Source organism: Oncorhynchus clarkii, unplaced genomic scaffold (genome assembly GCF_045791955.1).
Source record: "Oncorhynchus clarkii lewisi isolate Uvic-CL-2024 unplaced genomic scaffold, UVic_Ocla_1.0 unplaced_contig_1139_pilon_pilon, whole genome shotgun sequence".
NCBI lineage: Eukaryota > Metazoa > Chordata > Actinopteri > Salmoniformes > Salmonidae > Oncorhynchus > Oncorhynchus clarkii.
The window spans coordinates 215,906-230,302 of record NW_027260903.1 but is presented as its reverse complement, the minus strand read 5'-3'; the positions used below and the strand labels follow the sequence as shown (position 1 = coordinate 230,302).

At 41.7% G+C, this 14,397-nt stretch overlaps 1 pseudogene; it reads left to right on the top strand.

Annotated features, from left to right (window-relative positions):
* Nucleotides 1-14,397, top strand: part of LOC139402169 (vesicular glutamate transporter 1-like) — a 54,443-nt pseudogene that overhangs the window by 32,546 nt on the left and 7,500 nt on the right.

The following is a 14,397-nucleotide window of genomic DNA, read 5'->3' as shown; positions in this document are numbered from 1 at the left end:
AATAAATAAATACAGTAGGGAAAGAGGTAGTTGTTTGGGCTAAATTATAGATGGGCTATGTACAGGTGCAGTAATCTGAGCTGCTCTGACAGCTGGTGCTTAAAGCTAGTGAGGGAGATAAGTGTTTCCAGTTTCAGAGATTTTTGTAGTTCGCTCCAGTCATTGGCAGCAGAGAACTGGAAGGAGAGGCGGCCAAAGGAGGAATTGTTTTTGGGGGGACCAGAGAGATATACCTGCTGGAGCGTGTGCTACAGGTGGGTTCTGCTAAGGTGACCAGTGCGCTGAGATAAGGGTGGACTTTACCTAGCAGGGTCTTGTAGATGACCTGGAGCCAGTGGGTTTGGCGATGAGTATGAAGCGAGGGCCAGCCAACGAGAGCGTACAGGTCGCAGTGGTGGGTAGTATATGGGGCTTTGGTGACAAAACGGATGGCACTGTGATAGACTGCATCCAATTTATTAAGTAGGGTATTGGAGGCTATATTGTAAATTACATCGCCAAAGTCGAGGATCGGTAGGATGGTCAGTTTTACGAGGGTATGTTTGGCAGCATGAGTGAAGGATGCTTTGTTGCGAAATAGAAAGCCAATTCTAGATTTAACTTTGGATTGGAGATGTTTGATGTGAGTCTGGAAGGAGAGTTTACAGTCTAACCAGACACCTAGGTATTTGTAGTTGTCCACATATTCTAAGTCAGAACCGTCCAGAGTAGTGATGCTGGACGGGCGGGCAGGTGCAGGCAGCGATCAGTTGAAGAGCATGCATTTAGTTTTACTTGTATTTAAGAGCAGTTGGAGGCCAGTGAAGGAGAGCTGTATGGCATTGAAGCTCGTCTGGAGGGTTGTTAACAAAGTGTCCAACGAAGGGCCAGAAGTATACAGAACAGTGTCATCTGCGTAGAGGTGAATCAGAGACTCACCAGCAGCAAGAGTGACATCATTGATGTATACAGAGAAGAGAGTTGGCCCGAGAATTGAATCCTGTGGCACCCCCATAGAGACTGGCAGAGGCCCAGACAACAGGCCCTCCGATTTGACAGAAGTATTTGGTGAAACAGCCGAGGCAATCATTTGAGAGACCAAGGCTATCGAGTCTGCCGATGAGGATGTGGTGATTGACAGAGTCGAAAGCCTTGGCCAGGTCAATGAATACGGCTGCACAGTATTGTTTCTTATCGATGGCGGTTAAGATATCGTTTAGGATCTTGAGCGTGGCTGAGGTGCACCCATGACCAGCTCTGAAACCAGATTGCATAGCGGAGAAGGTGCGGTGGGATTCGAAATGGTCGGTGATCTGTTTGTTGACTTGGCTTTCGAAGACCTTAGAAAGGCAGGGTAGGATAGATATAGGTCTGTAGCAATTTGGGTCAAGAGTGTGTCCCCCCTTTGAAGAGGGGGATGACCGCAGCTGCTTTCCAATCTTTGGGAATCTTAGACGACACGAAAGAGAGATTGAACAGGCTAGTAATAGGGGGTGCAACAATTTCGGCAGATCATTTTTAGAAAGAAAGGGTCCAGATTGTCTAGCCCGGCTGATTTGTAGGGATCCAGATTTTGCAGCTCTTTCAGAACATCAGCTGACTGGATTTGGGAGAAGGAGAAATGGGTAAGGCTTGGGCAGGTTGCTGTGGGGGGTGCATTGCTGTTGACCAGGGTAGGGGTAGCCAGGTGGAAAGCATGGCCAGCCGTAGAAAAATGCTTATTGAAATTCTCAATTATAGTGGATTTATCGGTGGTGACAGTTTCTTATCCTCAGTGCAGTGGGCAGCTGGGAGGAGGTGTTCTTATTCTCCATGGACTTTACAGTGTCCCAGAACTTGAATGGGGCATGCTTATTTAAGATGGTGAGGAAGGCATTTTTAAAAAATAACCAGGTATCCTCTACTGACGGGATGAGGTCAATATCCCCCCAGGATACCCAGGCCAGGTCGATTAGAAAGGCCTGCTCGCTGAAGTGTTTCAGGGAGCGTTTGTCAGTGATGAGTGGAGGTCGTTTGACCACTGACCCATTACGGATGCAGGCAATGAGGCAGTGATCGCTGAGATCTTGGTTGAAAATAGCAGAGGTGTATTTAGAGGGCAAGTTGGTTAGGATGATATCTATGAGGGTGCCCATGTTTACTGCTTTGGGGTGGTACCTGGTAGGTTCATTGATAATTTGTGTGAGATTGAGGGCATCAAGTTTAGATTGTAGCAGGGCTGGGGTGTTAAGCAAGTCCCAGTTTAGGTCACCTAGCAGCACGAGCTCTGAAGATAGATGGGGGGCAATCAGTTCACATATGCAAATGCAGGGCTTTGTTCCAAATAAAATGTTTCACCTAGCCCAAATGTTGCATGAATATTCTTATTATGTCACTGAATGTATCCAGCATTTTTCCAGATTATATTATTGACAAATGCTGTGAAAAGTCCAGTAAATGTAAATATCAACAGTAATGTATTTGCTTTGATTGTATCCTCACCTTTGTTCTGTTTTCCTTTTCAACTGCTACCATGGTTATGCTTTTTAAATGTCTTCTCTTTCAACTGCTACCATGGTTATGCTTTTTAAATGTCTTCTCTTTCAACTGCTACCATGGTTATGCTTTTTAAATGTCTTCTCTTTCAACTGCTACCATGGTTATGCTTTTTAAATGTCTTCTCTTTCAACTGCTACCATGGTTATGCTTTTTAAATGTCTTCTCTTTCCACTGCTACCATGGTTATGCTTTTTAAATGTCTTCTCTTTCAACTGCTACCATGGTTATGCTTTTTAAATGTCTTCTCTTTCAACTGCTACCATGGTTATGCTTTTTAAATGTCTTCTCTTTCAACTGCTACCATGGTTATGCTTTTTAAATGTCTTCTCTTTCAACTGCTACCATGGTTATGCTTTTTAAATGTCTTCTCTTTCCACTGCTACCATGGTTATGCTTTTTAAATGTCTTCTCTTTCAACTGCTACCATGGTTATGCTTTTTAAATGTCTTCTCTTTCAACTGCTACCATGGTTATGCTTTTTAAATGTCTTCTCTTTCAACTGCTACCATGGTTATGCTTTTTAAATGTCTTCTCTTTCAACTGCTACCATGGTTATGCTTTTTAAATGTCTTCTCTTTCCACTGCTACCATGGTTATGCTTTTTAAATGTCTTCTCTTTCCACTGCTACCATGGTTATGCTTTTTAAATGTATTCTCTTTCAACTGCTACCATGGTTATGCTTTTTAAATGTCTTCTCTTTCAACTGCTACCATGGTTATGCTTTTTAAATGTCTTCTCTTTCAACTGCTACCATGGTTATGCTTTTTAAATGTCTTCTCTTTCAACTGCTACCATGGTTATGCTTTTTAAATGTCTTCTCTTTCCACTGCTACCATGGTTATGCTTTTTAAATGTCTTCTCTTTCAACTGCTACCATGGTTATGCTTTTTAAATGTCTTCTCTTTCAACTGCTACCATGGTTATGCTTTTTAAATGTCTTCTCTTTCCACTGCTACCATGGTTATGCTTTTTAAATGTTTTCTGTTAGAAACATTTCTGTTTGTCCCTGTCCACATACAGTATGTAACGGGTTATAACTGTAATGCTGTGAATCAGTGGAGGCCCATTTCTGTTTGTCCCTGTCCACATACAGTATGTAATGGGTTATAACTGTAATGCTGTGAATCAGTGGAGGCTGTTGAGGGGAGGACGGCTCATAAAAATGTCTGGAACGGAGCAAATAGAATGGCATCAAACACATGGAAACCATATGTTTGATGTATCTCATACCATTCCACCGATTCCGCTCCAGCCATTACCACGAGCCCATCCTCCCCAATTAAGGTGCCACCAACCTCCTGTGCTGTTACTTTTCATAGACATTGACAATGAACAGGACTTGTCAATGTGTAAACATTAGTGAAGCCACCTTATCAGTTTAGGAGGCAGCATAATCTTTTCTAGCAAAGAGCTAATTAACTGTTCTTACTGTAAGTTAATTGTTTCTCTCCACAGTTAGTTGGCTAGGTTAGCTAGTTAGTTAGTTCGTTAGTTTGTTAGTTTGTTAGTTGGCTAGGTTAGTTCATTAGCTTGCTAGCTAATCTCGAAACCCAGAAACAAATATTGCGTGAGCTAGCTAGCTATTGCTACTGACTTTGATTGTGGGTGCTGAGGTGTTCAGATCTGGCCTGACTGAGGCATTACACAACAACAATAGAAACATCAATGTTTCATATTTCTGTGTCTCGCTCTTTCTTTGTGTCACAGGTTCCTATGCGGGAGCTGTGGTGGCCATGCCTCTTGCTGGGGTGTTGGTTCAGTATGTAGGGTGGCCTTCAGTCTTCTACGTCTATGGTGAGTAAAACCAACCGGGCAGTACCGAGTTTAACTGTCTCATCACCATACAGGTCCCCTAAGATAAACCCCAGCAAGCTTAGCCTAGTGGTTAGAGCGTTGGACTAGTAACCGGAAGGTTGCAAGTTCAAATCCCAGAGCTGACAAGGTACAAATCTGTCGTTCTGCCCCTGAACAGGCAGTTAACTCTCTGTTCCTAGGCCATTCTTAACTAGTTAAATAAAGGTAAAATACAAAAAAAAATTAGTGGGTGGCCCCTGCTCAGCTGCCTACTGCCCATGACCCAGTGTTGGTAGCCCAGACTATTGAAAGTGGTATGCTGACTACTCAGTTAGCCAGTGCTACCCTCCTTTGGGGAGCTAGCGGTATAGCACCAGTTCATAGGAGGAGAGCGGTAGAGACATGGGTCTTGCTAAGCTTGCTGGGTATTTTTTCTGTGACAATGACATCCAAACTGACACAATTATGTTATTGCAAACGTGTCATCACTGTAGTGTACTGTAGAGACCATTCTCCCGACCCTACCTTTCTCCTTACTCCACCCTTCTCATTTCCTACCCTTCTCTCCCCTCTTTACCTCTCTTCCACTCTCATCCTCTCTCTCTGCTCTCTCTCTCCATTTGACCTCTCTCCTCTCTCGCGCCTCTTTAACTCTACCTCTCTCCTCCTCTCTCTCCCCTCTTTACCTCTCTACCGCTCTCCTCCTCTCTCTCCCTCTTACCTCTCTACCTCTCTCCTCCTCTCTCTCCCCCTTTACCTCTCTCCTCCTCTCCCCCTTTACCTCTCTACCTCTCTTCTCCTCTCTCTCCCCTCTTTACCTCTCTACCTCTCTCCTCCTCTCTCTCCCCCTTTACCTCTCTACCGCTCTCCTCCTCTCTCTCCCTCTTCCCTCTCTACCTCTCTCCTCCTCTCCCCCTTTACCTCTCTACCTCTCTACCTCTACTGCTTTCTCTCTCCTCTTTACCTCTCTACCTCTCTCCTCATCTCTCTCCCCCTTTATCTCTCTACCTCTCTTCTCCTCTCTCTCCCCTCTTTACCTCTCTACCTCTCTCCTCCTCTCTCTCCCCCTTTACCTCTCTACCGCTCTCCTCCTCTCTCTCCCTCTTACCTCTCTACCTCTCTCCTCCTCTCCCCCCTTCACCTCTCTACCTCTCTCCTCCTCTCTCTCTCCTCTTTACCTCTCTACCTCTCTCCTCCTTTCTCTCTCCTCTTTACCTCTCTACCTCTCTACCTCTACTGCTTTCTCTCTCCTCTTTACCTCTCTACCTCTCTCCTCCTTTCTCCCTCCTCTTTACATCTACCTCTCTCCTCCTTCTCCTCTTTACATCTCTTCCTCTTTCCTCCTCTCTCCTCTCTCTCTCCTCTTTATCTCTCTACCTCTGTCATCCTCTCTCTCCCCCTTTACCTCTCTCTTCCTCTCTCCCTCTCCCTCCCTCTCCCAGGCAGTTTTGGGATAGCATGGTATCTCTTCTGGATCCTGGTGTCGTATGAAAGCCCGGCAGCCCACCCCACTATCACCCCTGAGGAGAGGAAGTACATTGAGGAAGCCATCGGAGAGTCAGCAGGTTTTGCCAATCCTCTACAGGTAAGCACCAAGACGCATGAAACATTTTATTTCAAACAAACTGCACTGTCTCACACACACACACACACACACACACACACACACACACACACACACACACACACACACACACACACACACACACTGCACCACTTTTCTTTTTGCTTGTGACTTGTGCACACACACACGCACACACACACACACACACACACACACACACACACACACACACACACACACACACACACACACACACACATCCCTCTATAATTTCACTTTTTTTGCTGTGTGAGGGCTGGTGAGGACTGTGAGCACAACCATCTCTAATTCCTCCTTGTTGCAGAAATTCAAAACCCCATGGAGAGCATTCTTCACGTCCATGCCGGTGTACGCCATTATCGTAGCCAACTTCTGCAGGAGCTGGACTTTCTACCTGCTTCTCATCAGCCAGCCGGCCTACTTTGAGGAAGTGTTTGGCTTTGAGATCAGCAAGGTGAGACAGAGTTTTAATTATGAATGAACCCCTATCCCCTATCCCCTATCCCCTAGCCTCTATCCCCCTAGCCTAGCCCCTAGCCTCTATCCCCTAGCCTAGCCCCTATCCCCTGGCCCCTAGCCCCTAGCCTCTATCCCATAGCCCCTAGCCTCTATCCCATAGCCCCTATCCCCTAGCCTAGCCTCTATCCCCTACCCTAGCCCCTATCCCCTAGCCTAGCCCCTATCCCCTAGCCTAGCACCTATCCCCTAGCCTCTATCCCCTAGCCTAGCCCCTATCCCCTAGCCCCTAGCCTATCCCCTAGCCTATCCCCTATCCCTAGCCCCTAGCCTAGCCCCTATCCCCTAGCCTATCCCCTATCCCCTAGCCTAGCCCCTGTCCCCTAACCTAGCCCCTATCCCCTAGCCTAGCCCCTATCCCCTAACCTAGCCCCTATCCCCTAGCCTAGCCCCTATCCCCTAGCCTAGCCCCTATCCCCTAGCCTCTATCCCCCTAGCCTAGCCCCTAGCCTCTATCCCCTAGCCTAGCCCCTATCCCCTGGCCCCTATCACCTAGCCTCTATCCCATAGCCCCTAGCCTCTATCCCATAGCCCCTATCCCCTAGCCTAGCCTCTATCCCCTACCCTATCCCCTACCCTAGCCCCTATCCCCTAGCCTAGCACCTATCCCCTAGCCTCTATCCCCTAGCCTAGCCCCTATCCCCTATCCCCTATCCCTAGCCCCTAGCCTAGCTCCTATCCCCTAGCCTATCCCCTATCCCCTAGCATAGCCCCTGTCCCCTAACCTAGCCCCTATCCCCTAGCCTAGCCCCTATCCCCTAACCTAGCCCCTATCCCCTAGCCTAGCCCCTATCCCCTAGCCTAGCCCCTATCCCCTAGCCTCTATCCCCCTAGCCTAGCCCCTAGCCTCTATCCCCTAGCCTAGCCCCTATCCCCTGGCCCCTATCCCCTAGCCCCTAGCGTCTATCCCATAGCCCCTAGCCTCTATCCCATAGCCCCTAGCCTCTATCCCATAGCCCCTATCCCCTAGCCTAGCCTGTATCCCCTACCCTAGCCCCTATCCCCTAGCCTAGCCCCTATCCCCTAGCCTAGCACCTATCCCCTAGCCTCTATCCCCTAGCCTAGCCCCTAGCCCCTAGCCTATCCCCTATCCCTAGCCCCTATCCCCTAGCCTAGCCCCTATCCCCTAGCCTAGCCCCTATCCCCTAACCTAGCCCCTATCCCCTGGCCTCTAACCCCTAGCCCAGAGAAAAACAACTGGTGGTCTACGGGTTAAATTTGGCCCACCATAGTTTCACATTTTTTGTTTTTGGTAAGAAAACAGGCATGGGCATGGGAAACATATGTTTACATTTACAAAGCAAGTGAAATAGATAATAAACTAAAGTGAAATAAACAATCAAAAATTAACATGACACATTACACTGACACGTTTCAAAGGAATAGACACATTTCAAATGTCATATTATGGCTATGTACAGTGTTATATTGATGTGAAAAATAAATAAACATACATATAAACATAAATAAATATGGGTTGTGGTGTTTGTTCTTCACTGGTTGACCTTTTCTTGTGGCAAAATGTCACAAATCTTGCTGCTATGACACACTGTGGTATTTCACCCAGTAGATATGGGAGTATAGAAAAATTGGGTTTGTTTTGGAATTCTTTGTGGGTCATTGTGATCTGAGGGAAATATGTGTATCTAATATGGTCATACATTTGGCAGGAGGTTAGGAAGTGCAGCTCAGTTTCCACCTCATTTTGTGGGCAGTGAGCACATAGCCTGTTTTCTCTTGAGAGTCATGTCTGCCTACGGGAGCCTTTCTCAATAGCAAGGCTATGCTCACTGAGTCTGTACAGTACATAGTCAAAATGTATGTCAGTCACAGTGGTCAGGTATTCTGCCACTGTGTTCTCTCTGTTTAGGGACAAATAGCATTCCAGTTTGCTCTGTTTTTTGGTAAATTCTTTCCAATGTGTAATTATCTTTTTGTTTTCTCAATGATTCGGTTGGGTCTAATTGTGTTGCTGTCCTGGGGATCTGTGGGGTCTGTTTATGTTTGTGATGGCTTTGTTCTAGAAGGTTGGGGAATTGCTTCGTTTAAGGTGGAATTTAACTATTTTAACTATTTTCTGGATTTTGATAATTAGGGGGTATCGTCCTCATTCTGTTCTGCATGCATTGTTTGATGTTTTAAGTTGTACACAGAGGATGTTTTTGCAGAATTCTGCATGCAGAGTCTTAATTTGGTGTTTGTTCCATTTTGTGAATTCTCTCTCTCTCTGTCAGGTGGGGATGGTGTCGGCCTTGCCACATCTGGTGATGACCATCATTGTGCCCATCGGGGGACAGCTGGCCGACTACCTTAGAACACACAACATCATGACCACCACCAACGTCAGGAAGCTCATGAACTGTGGAGGTGAGAGCCCACTCCACAGTGAACTTTCCCCTATATAGACACAGATATGGGGTCAGTTTTGCATTTCCCTCACTAATGGTTCAAGTTAGGATCGGGGGAGGGGAAGTTGATCCTAGATCTGTACTTAAGGGAAACTTGGATTCGAAAACAAACACAATTTTTTATTAACTCCCATATCTACCTTGTGAAATACCACAGTGTGCATCACAGCAGCAATATTTGTCACCTGTTGCCACAAGAAAAGGGCAACCAGTGAAGAACAAGTGTAATGTTTAGAACAAGTGTAATGTTTAGAACAAGTGTAATGTGAGTTTAATGTTTACTGTTGTTTTTTATAGTTTGTTTCACTTTGGTTTATTATCTACTTCACTTTCTTTGGCAATGTTAACATATGTCTCCCATGCCAATAAAGCCCTTGAATTGAATTGAAAAGTAGGGGAGAAAGTGGGTGGAGAGAGAGAGGAGGATGGATAAAGTGGAGTGGGAGGGAGGACAAATAGAGAGGTTTTTAGCTGAGCAGGGGGAGGGAGAGACTGAGGCAGAGAGGGGTGGGTCGTGTTGCAGGATAACTTTTATGCAATACACTTCATTTCAAACTTGTAGTGTAATTTCAGATTCAACCTTTCAAAAACTGTCCATGAATTCTAATCCACATAATAATTCACATTTCCTGTTGCTGTTGGATTAGTTTCATGCTGTAGCAAACTGGCTCAAATGAAAATCCTGTAGTTATAAGGGAGGAGAGAGAGAGAGAGAGAGGGGGACAGAGAGAGTGAGGGACAGAGAGAGAGAGAGGGACAGAGCGAGAGAGAGGGACAGAGAGAGAGAGAGAGAGAGAGGGACAGAGAGAGAGAGAGGGACAGAGAGAGAGAGAGAGAGAGAGAGAGAGAGAGAGAGAGGGACAGAGAGAGAGAGAGAGAGAGAGGGACAGAGGGACGGAGGGATGGAGAGAGAGAGGGACAGAGAGAGAGAGAGGGACAGAGAGAGAGAGAGAGAGCGAGAGAGAGAGAGAGAGAGAGAGAGAGAGAGAGAGAGAGAGAGAGGGAAGGCCCAAACAGCTGATGACGAAGATGTGTGATTGTGAGTGTAAAATAAAGTGTGTGACTGTGGCGGCAGCTTGTTCATGAGGGCATCATGTGTGTAACAGCAGTATTAAAGTGCCTGAGAGAGCACAGTGTATGACGGTGGCAGCACACAGACATGTTCTGCTGCTGTGAGCTAGTGGTAGTGGTGTGCTAGCCGGGATCAAACTGATGATTCTACAGCTGGGACTGCGCTAACACAAGCATGCTGTGTACGCATCACTGGCCCCTCTGCTAATGAGAGCAGTCTCACAGAACAGAACAGGAGATAGGTAACTCTCAGTGCCAGAACTACGTTAGCTCAACGTTAGCTCAACGTCCCAACACAACCTATTTGTGTCAGAGAGGGGAAGAACAAAACCATCGAACCAATAAAAAGGAATGCAGAACGTTCTCTAATTGTTATATAAACAGAAGGAATGCAGAACGTTCTCTAATTGTTATATAAACAGAAGGAATGCAGAACGTTCTCTAATTGTTATATAAACAGAAGGAATGCAGAACGTTCTCTAATTGTTATATAAACAGAAGGAATGCAGAACATTCTATAATTGTCTTATAAAACAGAAGGAATGCAGAACGTTCTATAATTGTTATATAAACAGAAGGAATGCAGAACGTTCTCTAATTGTTATATAAACAGAAGGAATGCAGAACGTTCTCTAATTGTTATATAAACAGAAGGAATGCAGAACGTTCTCTAATTGTTATATAAAACAGAAGGAATGCAGAACGTTCTATAATTGTTATATAAACAGAAGGAATGCAGAACGTTCTCTAATTGTTATATAAACAGAAGGAATGCAGAACGTTCTATAATTGTTATATAAAACAGAAGGAATGCAGAACGTTCTATAATTGTTATATAAAACAGAAGGAATGCAGAACGTTCTATAATTGTTATATAAACAGAAGGAATGCAGAACGTTCTCTAATTGTTATATAAACAGAAGGAATGCAGAACGTTCTCTAATTGTTATATAAACAGAAGGAATGCAGAACGTTCTCTAATTGTTATATAAACAAAAGGAATGCAGAACGTTCTCTAATTGTTATATAAAACAGAAGGAATGCAGAACCTTCTGTAATTGTTATACAAAACAGAAGGAATGAAGAACGTTCTATAATTGTTATATAAACAGAAGGAATGCAGAACGTTCTCTAATTGTTATATAAACAGAAGGAATGCAGAACGTTCTCTAATTGTTATATAAACAGAAGGAATGCAGAACGTTCTCTAATTGTTATATAAACAAAAGGAATGCAGAACGTTCTCTAATTGTTATATAAACAGAAGGAATGCAGAACGTTCTATAATTGTTATATAAACAGAAGGAATGCAGAACGTTCTATAATTGTTATATAAACAGAAGGAATGCAGAACATTCTATAATTGTTATATAAACAGAAGGAATGCAGAACATTCTCTAATTGTTATATAAACAGAAGGAATGCAGAACGTTCTATAATTGTTATATAAAACAGAAGGAATGCAGAACGTTCTATAATTGTTATATAAAACAGAAGGAATGCAGAACGTTCTATAATTGTTATATAAACAGAAGGAATGCAGAACGTTCTCTAATTGTTATATAAACAGAAGGAATGCAGAACGTTCTCTAATTGTTATATAAACAGAAGGAATGCAGAACGTTCTCTAATTGTTATATAAACAGAAGGAATGCAGAACGTTCTCTAATTGTTATATAAACAGAAGGAATGCAGAACGTTCTCTAATTGTTATATAAACAAAAGGAATGCAGAACGTTCTCTAATTGTTATATAAACAGAAGGAATGCAGAACGTTCTATAATTGTTATATAAACAGAAGGAATGCAGAACGTTCTATAATTGTTATATAAACAGAAGGAATGCAGAACATTCTATAATTGTTATATAAACAGAAGGAATGCAGAACATTCTATAATTGTTATATAAACAGAAGGAATGCAGAACGTTCTCTAATTGTTATATAAACAGAAGGAATGCAGAACGTTCTCTAATTGTTATATAAACAGAAGGAATGCAGAACATTCTATAATTGTCATATAAAACAGAAGGAATGCAGAACGTTCTATAATTGTTATATAAACAGAAGGAATGCAGAACGTTCTCTAATTGTTATATAAACAGAAGGAATGCAGAACGTTCTCTAATTGTTATATAAACAGAAGGAATGCAGAACGTTCTATAATTGTTATATAAACAGAAGGAATGCAGAACGTTCTATAATTGTTATATAAACAGAAGGAATGCAGAACATTCTATAATTGTTATATAAACAGAAGGAATGCAGAACATTCTATAATTGTTATATAAACAGAAGGAATGCAGAACGTTCTCTAATTGTTATATAAACAGAAGGAATGCAGAACGTTCTCTAATTGTTATATAAACAGAAGGAATGCAGAACATTCTATAATTGTCATATAAAACAGAAGGAATGCAGAACGTTCTATAATTGTTATATAAACAGAAGGAATGCAGAACGTTCTCTAATTGTTATATAAACAGAAGGAATGCAGAACGTTCTCTAATTGTTATATAAACAGAAGGAATGCAGAACGTTCTCTAATTGTTATATAAAACAGAAGGAATGCAGAACGTTCTATAATTGTTATATAAACAGAAGGAATGCAGAACGTTCTCTAATTGTTATATAAACAGAAGGAATGCAGAACGTTCTATAATTGTTATATAAAACAGAAGGAATGCAGAACGTTCTATAATTGTTATATAAAACAGAAGGAATGCAGAACGTTCTATAATTGTTATACAAACAGAAGGAATGCAGAACGTTCTCTAATTGTTATATAAACAGAAGGAATGCAGAACGTTCTCTAATTGTTATATAAACAGAAGGAATGCAGAACGTTCTCTAATTGTTATATAAACAAAAGGAATGCAGAACGTTCTATAATTGTTATATAAAACAGAAGGAATGCAGAACGTTCTATAATTGTTATATAAAACAGAAGGAATGCAGAACGTTCTATAATTGTTATATAAACAGAAGGAATGCAGAACGTTCTCTAATTGTTATATAAACAGAAGGAATGCAGAACGTTCTCTAATTGTTATATAAACAGAAGGAATGCAGAACGTTCTCTAATTGTTATATAAACAAAAGGAATGCAGAACGTTCTCTAATTGTTATATAAACAGAAGGAATGCAGAACGTTCTATAATTGTTATATAAACAGAAGGAATGCAGAACGTTCTATAATTGTTATATAAACAGAAGGAATGCAGAACGTTCTATAATTGTTATATAAACAGAAGGAATGCAGAACATTCTATAATTGTTATATAAACAGAAGGAATGCAGAACATTCTATAATTGTTATATAAACAGAAGGAATGCAGAACGTTCTCTAATTGTTATATAAACAGAAGGAATGCAGAACGTTCTCTAATTGTTATATAAACAGAAGGAATGCAGAACATTCTATAATTGTCATATAAAACAGAAGGAATGCAGAACGTTCTATAATTGTTATATAAACAGAAGGAATGCAGAACGTTCTCTAATTGTTATATAAACAGAAGGAATGCAGAACGTTCTCTAATTGTTATATAAACAGAAGGAATGCAGAACGTTCTATAATTGTTATATAAACAGAAGGAATGCAGAACGTTCTATAATTGTTATATAAACAGAAGGAATGCAGAACATTCTATAATTGTCATATAAAACAGAAGGAATGCAGAACGTTCTATAATTGTCATATAAAACAGAAGGAATGCAGAACGTTCTCTAATTGTTATATAAACAGAAGGAATGCAGAACATTCTATAATTGTCATATAAAACAGAAGGAATGCAGAACGTTCTATAATTGTTATATAAACAGAAGGAATGCAGAACGTTCTCTAATTGTTATATAAACAGAAGGAATGCAGAACGTTCTATAATTGTTATATAAAACAGAAGGAATGCAGAACGTTCTATAATTGTTATATAAAACAGAAGGAATGCAGAACGTTCTATAATTGTTATATAAAACAGAAGGAATGCAGAACGTTCTATAATTGTTATATAAACAGAAGGAATGCAGAACGTTCTATAATTGTTATATAAACAGAAGGAATGCAGAACGTTCTCTAATTGTTATATAAACAGAAGGAATGCAGAACGTTCTCTAATTGTTATATAAACAGAAGGAATGCAGAACGTTCTCTAATTGTTATATAAACAGCAGGAATGCAGAACGTTCTCTAATTGTTATATAAACAGAAGGAATGCAGAACATTCTCTAATTGTTATATAAACAGAAGGAATGCAGAACGTTCTCTAATTGTTATATAAACAGAAGGAATGCAGAACGTTCTATAATTGTTATATAAACAGAAGGAATGCAGAACGTTCTATAATTGTTATATAAAACAGAAAGGATATAATATGTGCCAAATGGTAGATGCTTTAATCCAAAATGACTTTACAGTTCAGTGAGGGCAAACATTATAGTATCTGTATATACACGATTCCTGTGGGAATTGAACCCATGACCTTGGCAT